The following is a 15,655-nucleotide window of genomic DNA, read 5'->3' as shown; positions in this document are numbered from 1 at the left end:
AAAACAATGCTGAGTGAAAGAAGCCAGACACGAAAGCCCACATATTATAGGATTCTTTTTATATGAGCTGTCCAGAAGAGGCAATTCCATAGAGACAGAAAGTAGAGCGGTGATTGCCGAGGGCTGGGGGTGGAGGGAATGGGGAGCTACCGCCAATGGGTACAGACTTTCTCTTGGAGAGTGATGGAAATATCCTAAAGTTGGTTTTGGTGATAAAGGCATAGCTCTATGGATTTATGGAAAGTTGTTGACTTATACAATGTAATGGCTGAACTGCTTGATACGTGGATTAAATCTCGAAGCTGCTACCAAAAAAAGAGTAAGTGGAAGATGGAGAAGTAGAGAGACCAACTATGACCTTGGTCTTTCGAAGGACTTGATGGACGCTTGGTGGGAGGGGAGAGATAAAGGGTCGAGGTAAAGCATTTGTTTTAAGATAGGATCATGACTGCAGGGCAGGGCCAGTGCATAGAGAGAAGTTGAAAAGGACAGAATTGTGACTGAATGTTCTAGAAGAGAGAAGATCTGATTGCAGAAGGGGGACTAGCCTCAAGCCAGAAGGCTGCAGGAGGCCTCTGATTGCTCTGTTCCTATGATCTTGCCTCCTTCTAAGAAAAGCAGTGTGTCTTTGGAATGAGGCCAATCCTGCTGTCCAAGTGAAGGCAGACGCAGGCAGAGTCCGCGCTGGAGGCTACACCTGCTCAGAGGACGCCACGTGAGGTTCAGAGGCCGCACTTACTGGGAGAGACAGCGCCCCAGCAATAAATTCTACGGAAAGCCCGAGAACGGGGCCCATGCCTTCGAGCAGAGCCGCCTCAGATCCTGCCGGGAGCCTCCTCGCACCGTATTCCTCAGCAGGAAAGAGGGAGGAAAGCATAGAATGGGGCTTTGGACCCAGGTTCTAGCTCAGTTCTGTAGGGTATCTGTGATAGGTAGTAACCTCTAAACAGATGTTCACATGAGGAAGAACAATTAGCAAATCGGTCAGTTGCATTTTATATATGTTTCTGGTCTCATGGATAACTATTCAGATGTGGTCTTTTGCTTTCATCAAACATGTAGAGATACCAAGAGCCTGGATTTCTGCTATAAATTGAAACAATTTTCATTTTTGCAGTACTTAAACAATTCTGTTTAAAATAGTTTCCTAACAAATAATTCCAATAATACACTAATCAATAGAAATAGAAATCACGAATCTCCTGACACTCTTTCCTGAAATCAGTTGGAATTCAGGGTTAAAACTGGGGACACCCAATGGTTGAAGTCAGAACAGCATGCCTTTACCCTTTAGGGGTTCAGTAAATATTCCTTGACTTTAATTAACTGGGTTTGAGAAAGAAAACGTGGTCTACATGTACTTGCTAATGTTCTATCACTCAGCCAGGTGGCTGGAGTTTCTACTTTAATAAGGCAACATCACTATTCTGCCTACACAGTTACAAAGCCCGGATGGATGCGATTGGCAAAAGGTCTTCCCCAACTGAACTCTTGATTCAGGATGTTAAGATCAATGAAATAAGTCTTTTGAACCATTTTTAATGAGCTGGAAAACAATCCTTTCATAAGTAATCAAGTGAATAAATTATTTCTAGTTCAACAATCTCACTTGCTTAAATCCCCAGGATGAAAGAGTGGGCTCATACCAGAGAGTAGTGGCAGAAATGTTTGGATTCGCAAAGAAGGGACAAACCAGGAGGTCACTCAGGTTGTGGTGGGACATTAAGTGGCTGAAGAAGGGGAGGAAGAAGATGAAAGTAAAGAGGGGGCCGCAGAGGCTGAAGCACACATCTCCACGCCACCACCTCCTGGTCCTCTGTCTGTTTTCCCATTTAACCTTGACAATGCATACATAGGACTCCCATTTTACAAATGAAGAGAAATGATTTCACAGAGATAGGTAATTTACCCAGGCCATCCTATGTGGAAGACATTTGGAAAAAAAAAAAAAATTGGCAGAACTTGGTAACCAGATAGACATGAGCAACAAAGATGGCCCGAGTTACGCGTACAGATACCACCAACAAAACCCAGAAAGGCGAGGAGGCCAAGACAGCACCTCATCCATTACCGAGTATGAACCAAACTCCTCCATAGCGTATCCAGGTTCTGTAAGATCCCATCGAAGCCCCCTTTCCAGGTACATCCCCTTAAAATACTCCCACACACCATAGGCTCCAGGCAAATTAGCCCCTTCAGCTCAACCAGGCTTGGGTTCTTCCATGTCTCTGAAATGTCACAGACTTCACACTTCTCTTCTGAATCAGACCATATTCTGCCTGGTAATATGGCTCTTCGCCTCCCGAACTAGGTAGTGACCACATGAGGAAGAAGCACTGAAAGTTAATAATCTTGATTACCACCCCCTCCTCACTCAGAGCCTAGAACTATGCCTGGTACACAGTAGGTGCTTAATGTTTCATGAGTGAGGGCATGGATGCATGAATTAGGTTTAGTGCCCTTATCTGACTGCTATATATCTACACAATTTAGTAAAGATAAATGAGCAAGTAGGTTTTGAAAAAACATGAATGGAGATTATACAATTTCCATGATTTAAGTGTGTAATCCTATTCAAATAAAAAAGTTCTTGCATATGTTGGATGGAACCTTCCTAGTTACCAGTGTAAGAACTCTGCATTTGCGTTTGGGAGAGGTGAGGGTGGGGGGAGGGGCGGGTCCTGGAAAGTCACGGACTGGCTCCTATCCCAGGTTTGCCCTTCTCCAGCTGTGAGCCAGAATGTCTCTGGGCCACGGTGCCTCAATGGAAACCCCTGAGGAGGATGGTGGTATCCACCTGTGGGGAGGATGGAAGGGTAGACGAGAACATATATACAAATAATTCAGCGCAATGTCTGCCCACAAGAAGTGCTAATATGCAAATCCTTATAGTCAGCGGCAGCCGTAGGGAGGACAGATGTTTGCCAGTCTTAGTTTAGGCAGGTCATAATTCCGCTGTGCCTGAGCTTTTTCATCTATAAAATAAGGGCAGTGATAACCGCCACATCTTCATTATGTTAAGAAAATACAACAAGATTTCTTAAATATTCGGGCGCCTGGGTGGCTCAGTTGGTTAAGCGACTGCCTTCGGCTCAGGTCATGATCCTGGAGTCCCTGGATCGAGTCCCGCATCGGGCTCCCTGCTCGGCGGGGAGTCTGCTTCTCCCTCTCCCGCTCCCCCTCTTGTGTTCTTTCTCTCTCACTCAAATAAATAAATAAAATCTTTAAAAAAAAAAAAAGATTTCTTAAATATTCAAGACAGTGTGAAAGGAAGTCTGTTCTACGGTCTCAGGAAAAAAAATGAAATGCATGGTGCGCCCTGATTGATACAATCTGGAACCACATGTTTACAGGGAGAAGAACTCAGGCCTTAGTGCTGCTCCCTTACCTCCCACAAGGATCTGTTCCCGGGACTGGGGCCACGAGGGTGGTCCTGTCGCAGCCAGCGGCAAGGAGGGCTCCACCGGCCCCTGCCACCTCTGCAGACTTCTGGAAGAATCTCGGTGCCTGTCCCAGCTGGTGCCCCGTTCCTACCTGCACCACAGAATCAGGAGAAAGTGGCAGGAACTCGCTGCCAAAAGATCAGGCAGGAAGAGCTTTTAAGCCCACGTGCCAGTTCACAAATCAATGATGTTTAAATGTCCGTGCAAACTCCCTGTTGGCTCACTCATCCCACGAGCTGAAACTTACTTTGCTTCCTCTGATAACAATATTTATTCCCCTCGGGACCGTTGACATTTGGGGCTGGAGAATTCTCTGTGGTGGGGGCTGTCCTGTGCATTGCAGGGTATTTGGTGGCATCCGTGGCCTCTACCCACTAGATGACAGTAGCAGTCCCCTCCCTGTCACCCCCAGTTGTAACAACCCCAAATCCAAAATGTCTCTAGACATGGCCCAATGTCCTCTGGGAGCAACATCACTCCCCATTGAGAACCACTAGCCTACCATGCTTCTACTTTTTGTATGCTGAGATAATGTCCTTTCGTTAGAAAATCTGCCTTTCAAATTCCCCATGTGTCTACACCAGGAGAGCTTTTACCTAAGTGCGTGTCTGCAAACTGTTTTATCATCTGGCTAAAGTTACCTGGTAAGAGCAGTGTAATTCCTAGGAGAAGCTGTGCTCCAGAGTGACCGTTTTTGGAGACAGTCCCAGGTTATTCTGGTAGTCAGTTGTAAACGGCTCTGAGCCGCAGGAGAGACGGCCCCTGAGAGAGGTAAAACATACAATTAAGGCAATTCAGGAAAATCTTGAACTCCACACGCTGTACTTTGCCTATGGATAAATAGGGACTGCACTTGAATAGCCCTGATTCCTTTCTAGTACTTGTCAAGAATGCTTGAATTCACTTAAAATGAAAACCCAATTTCTCAGGAGCAAATAACCAAATCTAGGTTTCTGCTTTCCCCACCAAAGTTTTCAGGGTCTCAACCCTGGGAAGCTTCTAATTGCTATGAAGATTTTCTGCAAGGAGCAAATGATGGTGTCCATTACTTGCGTACTAAAAAAATACGCTGTCAGATACTTAAGTATTTCTATACCAAGTCATATTCCCAGGTACAAAATAATGTGTCGAGTGCAAGATGGATCTGCGTGATTTTTCACAATACCAACTAGATACAGTTTCTGTTTTTGAAAAGTACACCATATTTTACATACTTGGCAAATACCTCCAGAATTTAATTTCCTCTTGTCACTACCTCTTCTTAAAGAGCTGTGTCTTCAGTATGGAGGTTCCTCAAAAAGTTGAAAATAGAGCTACCCTATGACCCAGCAATTGCACTACTGGGTATTTACCCCAAAGATACAAATGTAGTGATCTGAAGGGGCACATGCACCCCAATGTTTATAGCAGCAATGTCCACAATAGCCAAACTATGGAAAGAGCCTAGATGTCCACCAACAGATGAAGAGATAAAGAAGATGTGGTATACATACATATATATATACATACAGTGGAATTTTATGCAGCCATCAAAAAATGAAATCTTGCCATTTGCAACGACGTGGATGGAACTAGAGGGTATTATAAGCACAATAAGTCAATCAGAGAAAGACAAGTATCATATGATCTCACTGATACGAGGAATTTGAGAAACAAGACAGAGGATCATAGGGGGAGGGAGGGAAAAAGGAAACAAGATGAAACCAGAGAGTGAGACAAACCATAAAAAACTCTTAATCTCAGGAAGCAAAATGAGGGTTGCGGGAGTGGAGGGGGGTGGGAGGGACATTGGAGAGTGGGTGATGGACATTGGAGAGGCTATGTGCTATGGTGAGCGCTGTGAATTGTGCAAGACTGTTGAATCACAGATCTATACCCTTGAAACAAATAATACATTATATGTTAATTTAAAAAAAATTTTTTTTTAAGTAAAATAAAATAAAAGAGCTGTGTCTTCCCCTCCAGTTAAAATGTTGAAATAAAACCTCAATTTGCTGGAGTAAGCAATGCTTCCTCTCCAAAAATTCTTTTGGTGGGTAACCAGGAGATTATTAGTATAGTGGAGTTTTACCATTTGTACTTTTAACTGAGAGAAAATCAGCTATTTCCACCTGGCTATGAAACAGGAAAAGACAAGCACACACACAAACACACACACACACACAGCAGTGCAGACCCTTTCATCGGACCCTTCGCTCAGATGTATGTACATACTGGAGGCAGCTTAAGGCACCAGCCATGAATCTGCCTTTCCTTTGGTCATTCTTGTTTCTGGTCTCCATGAGTATGATTCCATTGTGTTATTTTTATACAGCGCAGCCCTACAAACATAAATCAGCTACTGCAGCTGGTCCTTAGCCTGAGAAATAGTCATTTGTTTCAGTCCTGGAAGAAAAATTGATTATGTTGGATTAATTGAGAAATATATTGGTCTCAAAATGGCCATCCTTTTCTAAGGGATTTTGAAGAGTAACATTATTGATACACTGATTTTTGCGATGTTCTCTGGACTGGGAATTTAAGCAGGTGTAAGTGACGATACTTCGGTTGTTTTCCTATTCCCAGGAGGACGATGTCACCCTTGGCTGCCTCCTTAGGAGACACCCATTAGGCTTCTTACTGGACTATATCTGCGTTCACCCCATTCCTCTTCTGTGTTGGGAGACTCTAAGCATTTCTTTTGACTTCTTCTCCCTCTGGAATCCGTGAAAAGGAGAACTGTCACCCCCACGCCCATGTTCTGTATTTTCCTCTAATCTAACAGTTTGTTATAACAGCCACTCCCTTCTTCCTCTCCTCCTCCTCGTGTTACACCATCTCCTGTCTGCTTTTTATTTTTTCCTTCTTCTTCGTTCCCTTAATTCGACTTTAACCTGCTGTCCTCTGGGTACTTTGCAGGTTCTGAGGATGCAAAAGAGATCTGTTTGTAGCCTGACGCCCAAGGATAGTACATAAGATGCACAAATCCATAGAATCCAAGGTCAAATGTAGACATTCTAGAACTTTCCATGTTAAAAAAGACAATTGCACATAAATGGAATGGATGCTGGCATAAAATTCACCACTGTATAAACCTTTTAAAGATGTTCACAGATATTGGGTATTCCATAACTTTGACTTGACATCAAATTAGTGCAGTAAAGTAGACTTTTCTTTCTGATATGAGGCATATTGTTCCAGCCAGAAAGTATCATGGAAATTTGCAAGACACAAATAAATGTTAAAAGAAAATTTGTCAATTAGAAATAAAAGAAATCCTTTCTGAGAGAAAAATATCTCAGTAGTATGTTCAAACTTGTCACCTACCAGGCACTTAAAAAAGTGTATCTTAAGGGGCACCTGGGTGGCTCAGTCGGTTGAGCGCCTGACCCTTGATTTCGGCTCAAGTCGTGATCTCAGGGTCATGAGATCGAGCCCCGTGTCGAGCCCCATGTCAGGCTCCATGCTCAGGACGGAGTCTGCTTGAGATGCTCTCCTTCTCCCTCTGCCCCTGCCCCTCCCCCTCCTCACACATATACACACAATGAATAAATAAATGAAATCTTTACAGAAATGTACTAAGGGTAAGTGAGTACATTTTCCCCTGAATATGAAAATAAATATCTGTGTATCTTAAGTCTTGTCCTTCAATCCTTGAGGCTCATTCTAACTTAGGCAGGCTACACATAGAATAAAATGCATGAGCTCTAAGGCCCAGCTCTCAAACTGCAGGACACAGACATAACAGGACAAGGAAATGTGTTAGCTTCACTCTGAGGAGGGAGGCATTGAGATCTTCACTTGTGTACTTCTTTTGGTCGTTGCTATTAATGGAAAGATCTAAACATACCTTTGCGAGTGAATCCCTTGTTTACTTTTTAAAATTTTTTTAAAGATTGCTTTTTATTTATTTGAGAGAGACACACACACACACACACACACACAGAGAGAGCGCAAACGGGAGGGGCAGAGGGAGAAGCAGACTCCCTGCTGAGCAGGGAGCCCTATGCCGGGCTTGATCCCAGGACCCTGAGATCGTGACCTGAGCCGAAGGCAGACAATTAATCAACTGAGCCACCCAGGTGCCCTGAATCCCTTGTTTAAAGAAAGAACACACATTTTATTAAAGTTAATCATAATCATTTATCAAGTACTTATGTGCCACGCACTGTGCTAAGAATGCACACAAATGATCTCATTTTGCCTTCTCTTTCAGAGCCTTCAGAGAGAGTTTACTTCATCTGACCCAAGAAGAGAGAGAGACCCTTGAAGACACTGACTTGCTCAAGGTCACCCAGGTAGGAAGTGGCCTCACCTGCCTCCTTGGAGACTGACCTCTGAGTCTTAACCACCTTGCTGTGCTGCACGTCATTCAGGGACAGGGATCATCAATGCAGAGACTCTTCCACCCACAACTTTACCCTCAAAATGAATGCACCATATCAGTAGAGAACAGTTGATGTTGCAGGATTATTTACTCACCCAATCTATCAAGCGCAGTCAGTTGACTAATTTGGATTTTTGAAAACACATCAGAATCAAACATTCTGACTCCCCACGGGTGCACGAAAGCAAACGTGTGGTGTCATTGGAAAACATCAGTGACTGAGTGAAATGTGGTTGAAGGCGGTTTCATAAATACGCTGGCTGATCTTGTCAACAATTTCAGTTCCCTGGTTTTTAATCTAAGGTCAGTATTGTCCCTTCAGAGTGGGAAAAATACAGTGCTCTTTTCATCCAAGTAGTTGGCAATTTTATTGGTTGCTATTTTGTTTATCCAATATTGTGATGGTTCTAACTCATGTTTTATCACGTCCTTTAAGAATCATTTGCTTTAAAAGATAAAATATAAGGTAATGCAGTTTATAAAATAACTGAAACATGTTCCTGATTCCACTATTTTAACGGTAAAACGGCTACCTAAACAACAGATACTGATATTCTTGTTATTAGTGTCCTTTATGTCCTTATAGGACATTAGTCACAAGTATAATAAGATAGAACTATTTGTTTTTAAAAGACCTGCCCTTCATCGTTTGGGTAATATTTGAAGAACCACTGTGCAAGAGGAACTATGGATTCATGGGGATAAAGGAAACACAGAGTAAAGAAAATCTATAGTTTGCAAAACCAATAGAACTTGGTGCACATCATAGTGCACCTGCCCAAAGATGCCCGATTACTTTCCCCTGATTCAATGAACAGTGATCGCTTCACGTCAAATGTGCTGCGGAACGTGTCTTTCAGGAAAAGAAAGCAACCTCTGCCTACACAGTGGGTGATTGTCAAGCTGCTAGGGGCCAGCTTGTTCCTAGAATGACCACGGGGACCGGGTCCCTCAGTCGTGCACCAAGAGACTGATCCAGATGTGAAACAGTGAGGCTTTCATTAGGACGTGGACATGTCACACAGACAGTGCTAGATAGAACGCGAAGAAGGGAGACATCGGATGCAGGGTGGAAGGGGTCTTGGCAGTTGGGGAAGGATTAAAAAACCCACCCCCCAACCTCAAGAGTCAAATTTCAGTCTTTCAGACAAATTGGTGAGGAGAGAAGGAGTCCAAAATGAAAAAAAAGAAAGAAAGAAAATTCTCCATAACTTTGTGTCCCTAAAATAGAGTGTTATTCATTTCAAATCTATATGCAGTTAGAAAGAAAGTAACCTTGTTACCCTGGGACACTTTAAGATCATTGTTTGATGTGCCCTTAGAACTTATTTGATAATAACTCGCTGCTGATGTATTTATGCTAAAACTTGGGATGCATAAAGTCTTGAAAGGAAGCATAGGAAATGTTGAAGAAAAGAAAGGAAAACCATCAAACTGTCAGAATGGAGAAAAGACGGAATTTTGGCCACCTTAAGTTCTAATTCAAAAAAGTCGTCATGATCGTGAAATATATTTCTTCTGTGATCTAACTTTTTAAATGTTTGCCATATAGTGAGGATCCCACCGCTCCACACACTAGCAGGAGAAGGGGCAACGGAGCTGAGCACCTGCTGTGAGCACAGCCCCGCACCTTGCACGCATGCTGGCCTTTAAAGGGAATTCTTTAAGTCGGATTTTCTGCCGGCACTATTTGGTACTAAGCATGAGAGGAAAATTTTCCTCTCAAATATGAGGGGGAACGTCTGCCTTACGGAACAGTGTGCCCCATAGCGATGAATGTGCTGTCAATTTCCACAAAAGCCTCTTTGTGACAGGTCTGACACAATAAATGCCATCACAGCAGAAGCCGTGCCCTTCTCTGGCGATGGATGTGAAATCCTACAGTGCAGAGCTCCATCCTCCTCCTCCTTTCTGGTTTGTAACACTGGTTTGCCCCCCCCAGTAGTTTACAGTGGTGTGGTAGCCTGGGAGCTCATAAGATAGGAGATACCATTAACAGTAACTCCCATATGCTTCCCTTGGAACAGGTTTGCCAACTTCTTGACTGCTCTCCTAACCGCTTGTAACATAAATATCACCTACCTAATGACAAAAAGCCACAGTTGCAAAATATATATCCTGTCAGGTGTAAGGTTTCTGCCAAGATCAATGAGAAGAGCTTGAAGGTCGTGTAATTCCCACGTGGCGTTCATGAACTGCACGAGGTCACGTGGCTTTTCAAATCTGAAGACACATCAGAAAGGATTTTTCATTCGCTCATCCATCCCTTCGTTCATTCAACTAACATTTATGTCGGGGCTTCTGTGTGCATCCCCTTGTGCCAGACCCTGAGTTGGGCTGGTTAGGCAGGGAGGGGTCAAAGAGTGGATTCAAGGTTGACAATTACATCACCTCTGCAAAAAAAGAGCTATAGAAACATTGTATTAGATCATAATATTGAAGCGATGTTAAATCCCTGAAGATTACATCATTATTTAGGAAAACGCCATTGTTCTTAAGGGATATATATTTAGGGGTAAACTGTCATGCTATGTACAATTATCAGGAAGTTTGGTAAGAAGTATGTATGTATGTGTGTGAATACTCTACATATTTTTTTCTGTAGAAAATATATTATGCGTGTATATGTATCTATATGGAGAGACCCAATGTTACAAAATAGCAATGACTGGTGAATCTAGGGCCAGAGAATAGGGGTGTTCATTATATTTCTCTTGCACCTTTTGTATGTTTTTGAATTTTTCACAATACAAAGTCGGAGGAAAATTTATCATCTCTGACTTCAAGGAGCTTACTATCTAGATATCAAAAGTTTTTTCTAATAAAAAAGGAAGAGAGGGAAAGACTACATTTAAAAATGTAGGATCAGAAGTCCCTGGAAAGATGTTGAAGCTATTCAACCAAGCTGGAAATCTTTGGCGAGGAGGTCTTGGTGGCCGGTGTCAACCACATGCACAAACTCAACTATAAACAGGGAAGGCCCGTGGTGGATGCGCTTGGGTCCAGAGGAGCCCACAGTGGATGCTCCCAGGAAGCAAACACTGCAAGGTTCCTGGAGACGCACCCTCCCTCCCCTCCCAGCCCCTGGAGAGAGCAGCCTGCTGTGGACTCACCCACAGGCTGGGGCCAGGCCTCAACCCTCACGCTACAGGTGCCTCCAGTCACTGAGTGATGGCCCGATAACACTGGAATGGATATTTAGTAATGGAGAGAGTAGAGGATGTTTAGGAACATGAATCTGAAGGAAGATGGAGCAGGGCGTCTGGGTGGCTCAGTCGGTTAAGCGGCCAACTCTGGATTTATGCTCAGGTCATGATCTCAGGGTGGTGAGGTCGAGCCCCGCATCAGGCTCCGTGCTCAGCGGGGAGTCAGAATTTGCTTGAGATTCTCTCCCTCTGCTCCTCCCCCTGCTTGTGTACACGTGCTCCCTCTCTCTAAAATAAATAAGTAAATAAATCTTTAAAAAAAATAAGAAAGAAGATGGAGCAAACACCTCTGCTTTGTCTCTGTTCAGGAGGACTTCGCAGAAAGTGATGGAAAGAGATGAGGGTGTGCAGCTGGCCGGCCAGGCGTGACTGGACCAGGGGCTGAGGGGCTCTTCCTTGCTGCTGTGGGAGGTTCGGCCCTGCTGTGACAGAAGCCTGAGCTTCTGTGCTGGGAGCATTAACACAAGAGGAAGAAGAGAGAAGAGCAGCAGTGGGGCCTGTTGGGAGGGGGCGGGGCGCAGCAGACGTGAGAGCAAGGCTCAGGGGAGGCTCTGACGACCTCACGGCCAGGCTGGTGTTGACTTGGCCCAGAAAGCCGAGATCGTCCTGCGACCCCTGAGTCACCCAGGATGGGATGAGGGCCAAGCCATCTCCCCAAGGACAAAGGGCCACCTGCAAAGCTGGGAGGCGTAATCCTCCTTCCGTCCCCACTATGTTACTGCTGCAAGGAAGTGACACCGTTCATGGCTAGCAAGTCACCCCCCATCGTAAATAACAGCATCCGAAGTCCGGAAGGCACTCTCAGGAGTGGAGAAGAGCCAAAGTGGACCCGGAGAGAATGTTCTCCACCTCGGCAGGAGCTGTGATTCTCCCCCCACCGTTAGCCAATTACAGATGCGGGACTCGGACCTCCACGTGTTCGACCACAAAGCCCGAGTCTTTCTGTGCTGTGTGGCTGTGAGTTCCCCAAATGACAGGACGCTGCCCCACCATCAGACCTGGAAGCGAAGGTTTCTCTCCTCCCAGTCCTGTGCAGTGATGTCAACACCCGGGCTGGACTTTCTAACGCCCCGACTTCATAGTTCTTGACCTTATAATGCTTTTGATCTAGGGGTCACCTCGCCTAGCAATCCGAACCATGCCCCCATGCGTGGTCCCTTCCCCGACCTCCAGCCCTGTTTGCCATCTGGGCTCAGGGACCAGATTTCTCTGTTTGGTTAGATGTGTTCCACTGTAAGATCATCAGCTCGAAAACTCCCAACAGGGGCCTCGCTCCGACTTGAAATACCTTCTCATGCATTTTGAGTCCCAGCTACTGTGCAAATGACCCACAGGGTCTCTTTTAGTTATAAAAATCACTTGACTGTACCTTTTATTAACTCTTTAATCCTTAAGTCAACTGAGTCCATCCCACTTGCTCCTGTTTTTCTGAAAGAACTACTTTGCTCTGACAAAGCTAACCCTCCTCCATCTGTGCTTTTGACTCCTTCCTACATCCTCTGAGATCTTATTTTAATTATTTCTTATTTATTTATTCTTTATTTAATTATTTCTTATTTAATTATTTCTCCCCATTTTATTGAGATTTTTTTGATCACTGTCTTTTGGGGCTCTTTGTTTCCAGATAGCATATCCAGTCTCTTTCTTTGGGCTTTAACTCTCTTTGGTTCTAGTTAGTCTTGTGCCATGCTAAGCAGTCCCCATCTTCAGATAACTTTTGTATCTACAATACTTGAGATCTCTTGCACTATAGTAAGTTTTTTAAGTCCCAGTCTCTTTCCCACACTCCTCACACACTGTGAAGCCCAAAATGCTTCCTGCCACCAAGAAAAGTGGCCATAGAATGTTTTGGGGGCATAAAAACTCTAAGGCTTGTACCACTTGCTTCCAGGGAAGCCAGCCTAGACCCTGGATATGACTGCCTGCACCAGGGATGGGTGTTCAAGCCAAAGGCAAGTTCCTCCCAGCTGGACACCAGAGAAGCCAACAGTATATGAGGTGGCTAGACCCAAGCTGTGACTAAGAGAAGTCCTCCAATCAGATCCTGTCCCAAGTACAACCTGAAGAAGGTCATTGACCTGTGGAGTCCTGAGCTGGGATGGGTCAGTTTTCCAGTTCTTAGCTGACATGATGTACCTTCCAGGGTGGAACATGCTGAGGCAAATGGCTTCCATGTGTCTCACCTCACCACTTGAGATCATCCGAGGTGTACTGTTTCCTTTTCCTCGCTCCTGCACCCCTTCCTGTGGGATGCAGTGGGCAGTGCAGTCCGGGAGCCTGGCTCTACCCAGGCCATGGTGTTTTGTCACCCCTCAACACAAGATGGGAGCTCAGCACGGGTAGTTGACCAAAGCCGCCTCCTCTCGTTTCTGAGTTTCTTTTAATGGCACCACCATTTCATATCTCCACAGTGCCTTGGATGACTTCCTTTCTCTCTAAGGGGTTATTGGTCCTCCCAGCTCAACTTCTATGGTGCCTCTTGAGTTTGTCACCACCTTCCTGTTCTCAATGTCACTACCATCAGGCATCTACCTAGACTTTCTGACCTCATGCCCCTCCCCACCAACCTATCCTATAACATTCTTAACAGGCAATGGCTGTTGCGCATTCTCACAATGATCATTGTTAGCTCCTGAAGTACAGTTTTGTGACTTTAAAAACAGAGGATATTCGGTTTGGTTGTCCAAGCTAGAGGTTCTTGTTCAGGGTCAGGGCAGGCAAGGACACATGCCTCTTCTGTCTTCACGGACAGAATCTTTCTGTTGGAGCTACAGATAAGAGTGTCTCTCCTCCCCTGTTCTAGAAAACTGCCCACTCTGTCCTGTGGCGTGAGACAGGAAAATCAAAGCTCTTGGCAAACACAACCCAGTGTTCCTATGAGAAAGATGGAGGAAATGTTGCTAGCGTCAGAATGGGGGTCTTGGGTTCAGAGAGAATAAGTGAGTCGGAGATATCTCTGAGAACGGGACCTGGAGAGCCAGCACCTGTGCTCAGTAAGAGCTGTCTCTCTTCGCATTTTCTTCCTCCGCACCCTTTAACGGGAGGTTATCTCTTCGGTATTTATGCTTTCAAATGCCCCCACACACAAATACAAAAGCACAGTCTGATTGATTGGAACAGAGTTCTAATGTATATGTAATCATATTAAATGATGAAAAAAAAGTAAATTGCTTTTTCTTTTTTTCCCCTATTTTTTATAGAAGGGTGCTAACTTTCTTAAGGCAATTAAATACCTTCTTATGATTTAGACATTTTCAACATTTATAAGCAACAATGGTTTGCCCAAAATGATAAGCACAATGCTATTAGACTATTTCAAAAACAATTTTAAATTATTTTCTTTTATCCTTCTTCTGCCAGACTGTGGGTGATGAGTTGACAACCAACATTAAGTGATAAGAAGAACAAACTGAATAACCCACGGGTGTTCTTCCCCCACGACTAAGCAGCTACCACGGGGGAGTTTAGATGTGGGCTAAAGCAGTTGGGGCCAAGGGTCAAGGACAGATGAAAAAATGGCAAAGCTGGAAAGGCAAACTGAACCGGACTGCCCTTATGGGCTGAGCAACTTCTCACGGGAAAAAGAAAAAGAGATCTAGAAGGGGGAGAGTGGAGGATAGCCGGATGAGCACTCATAAAGCTGAAGCCTTAGGCTTTGAGGGGCTGGGGAGAGACAGGGGTTGGAAACAATTGCTGCATGAGCTGGATGAGATTTTGAGAGCAGGAAGGAATGGGGAAAGAAGATTTTAAGAGAAGTTGGAATGTGCTAGGAAGGTACTCCTTCAGAGACATAGCAGTAAAGGCTCAAGTTACTTTCGATTACTCTAGTTCTGAATGGGATTCTGGCCAGAGACAGGCCTTAAGATGAACAAGAGCTGATGCCTTTATGCAGATTAAATTTACAAGATAAGAGTCAAATTAATTTAGGAAGACTGGTGTAGGCCTCACTGCTCCCCAGGGAACATTTAATGGCTGATTCCCAGCTGAAATTTTGTTCCCGGGTGTGGAAACAAAGAGCCAATTTGCTAGACAATGGCCAGTGTGAAAATCCAAACTCATAGATCCTTGTAAAACCTGCTTTTTATGTGGACTAGAAGATCTTTCTAGCATTGCAAATCTTCCTTCTAACCTATACGTGACCAGGGCCTTGTCTACGGGGTCATTTAAATTTCTTAATGCTTATTTTCCTCAGTATCTCTTCCTTCGAGTGATTTCTAAAAAGATATCAGTTGATTTTCTCCCTCCCCACTGGCTTTCATCTTTTTAAGTAACATCTTTCTTAAGCAAAAACACTTCACCTGTACAGGACCCAGGAGAGAAGGAAGTCACTCAGACCATTCTTGACATTCAGGCAGGTGAGTTACACCAAGCTTGTGGAACACTTTTAGACCTTAGTTTCCTCTGACAGTCTTGGTTGTCAGGTTTCTCAGGTATTCATCTTCAGGGGAAAAAAAATTTTAAAGGAAAAAGAGTGACCCATGGTGCCCTGCTTGTGTTAAGGGTTAAAAGAATGGATGTTGGAGGAGTGGATAGATGTTGGGTGGATGTTGGGTGGAGGAGTACATGGATGTTGAATGGAGGAGTGGATGGATATTGGATGGATGTTGGGTGGAGGAGTGGATGCATGTTGGATGGATGTT

This window comes from Mirounga leonina, unplaced genomic scaffold, assembly GCF_011800145.1.
Source record: "Mirounga leonina isolate KUSES-001 unplaced genomic scaffold, KU_Mleo_1.0 Mir_55, whole genome shotgun sequence".
NCBI classification, from domain to species: Eukaryota; Metazoa; Chordata; class Mammalia; order Carnivora; family Phocidae; genus Mirounga; species Mirounga leonina.
The sequence above is the reverse complement of the archived record's forward strand: the minus strand, read 5'-3'. Positions refer to the sequence as shown.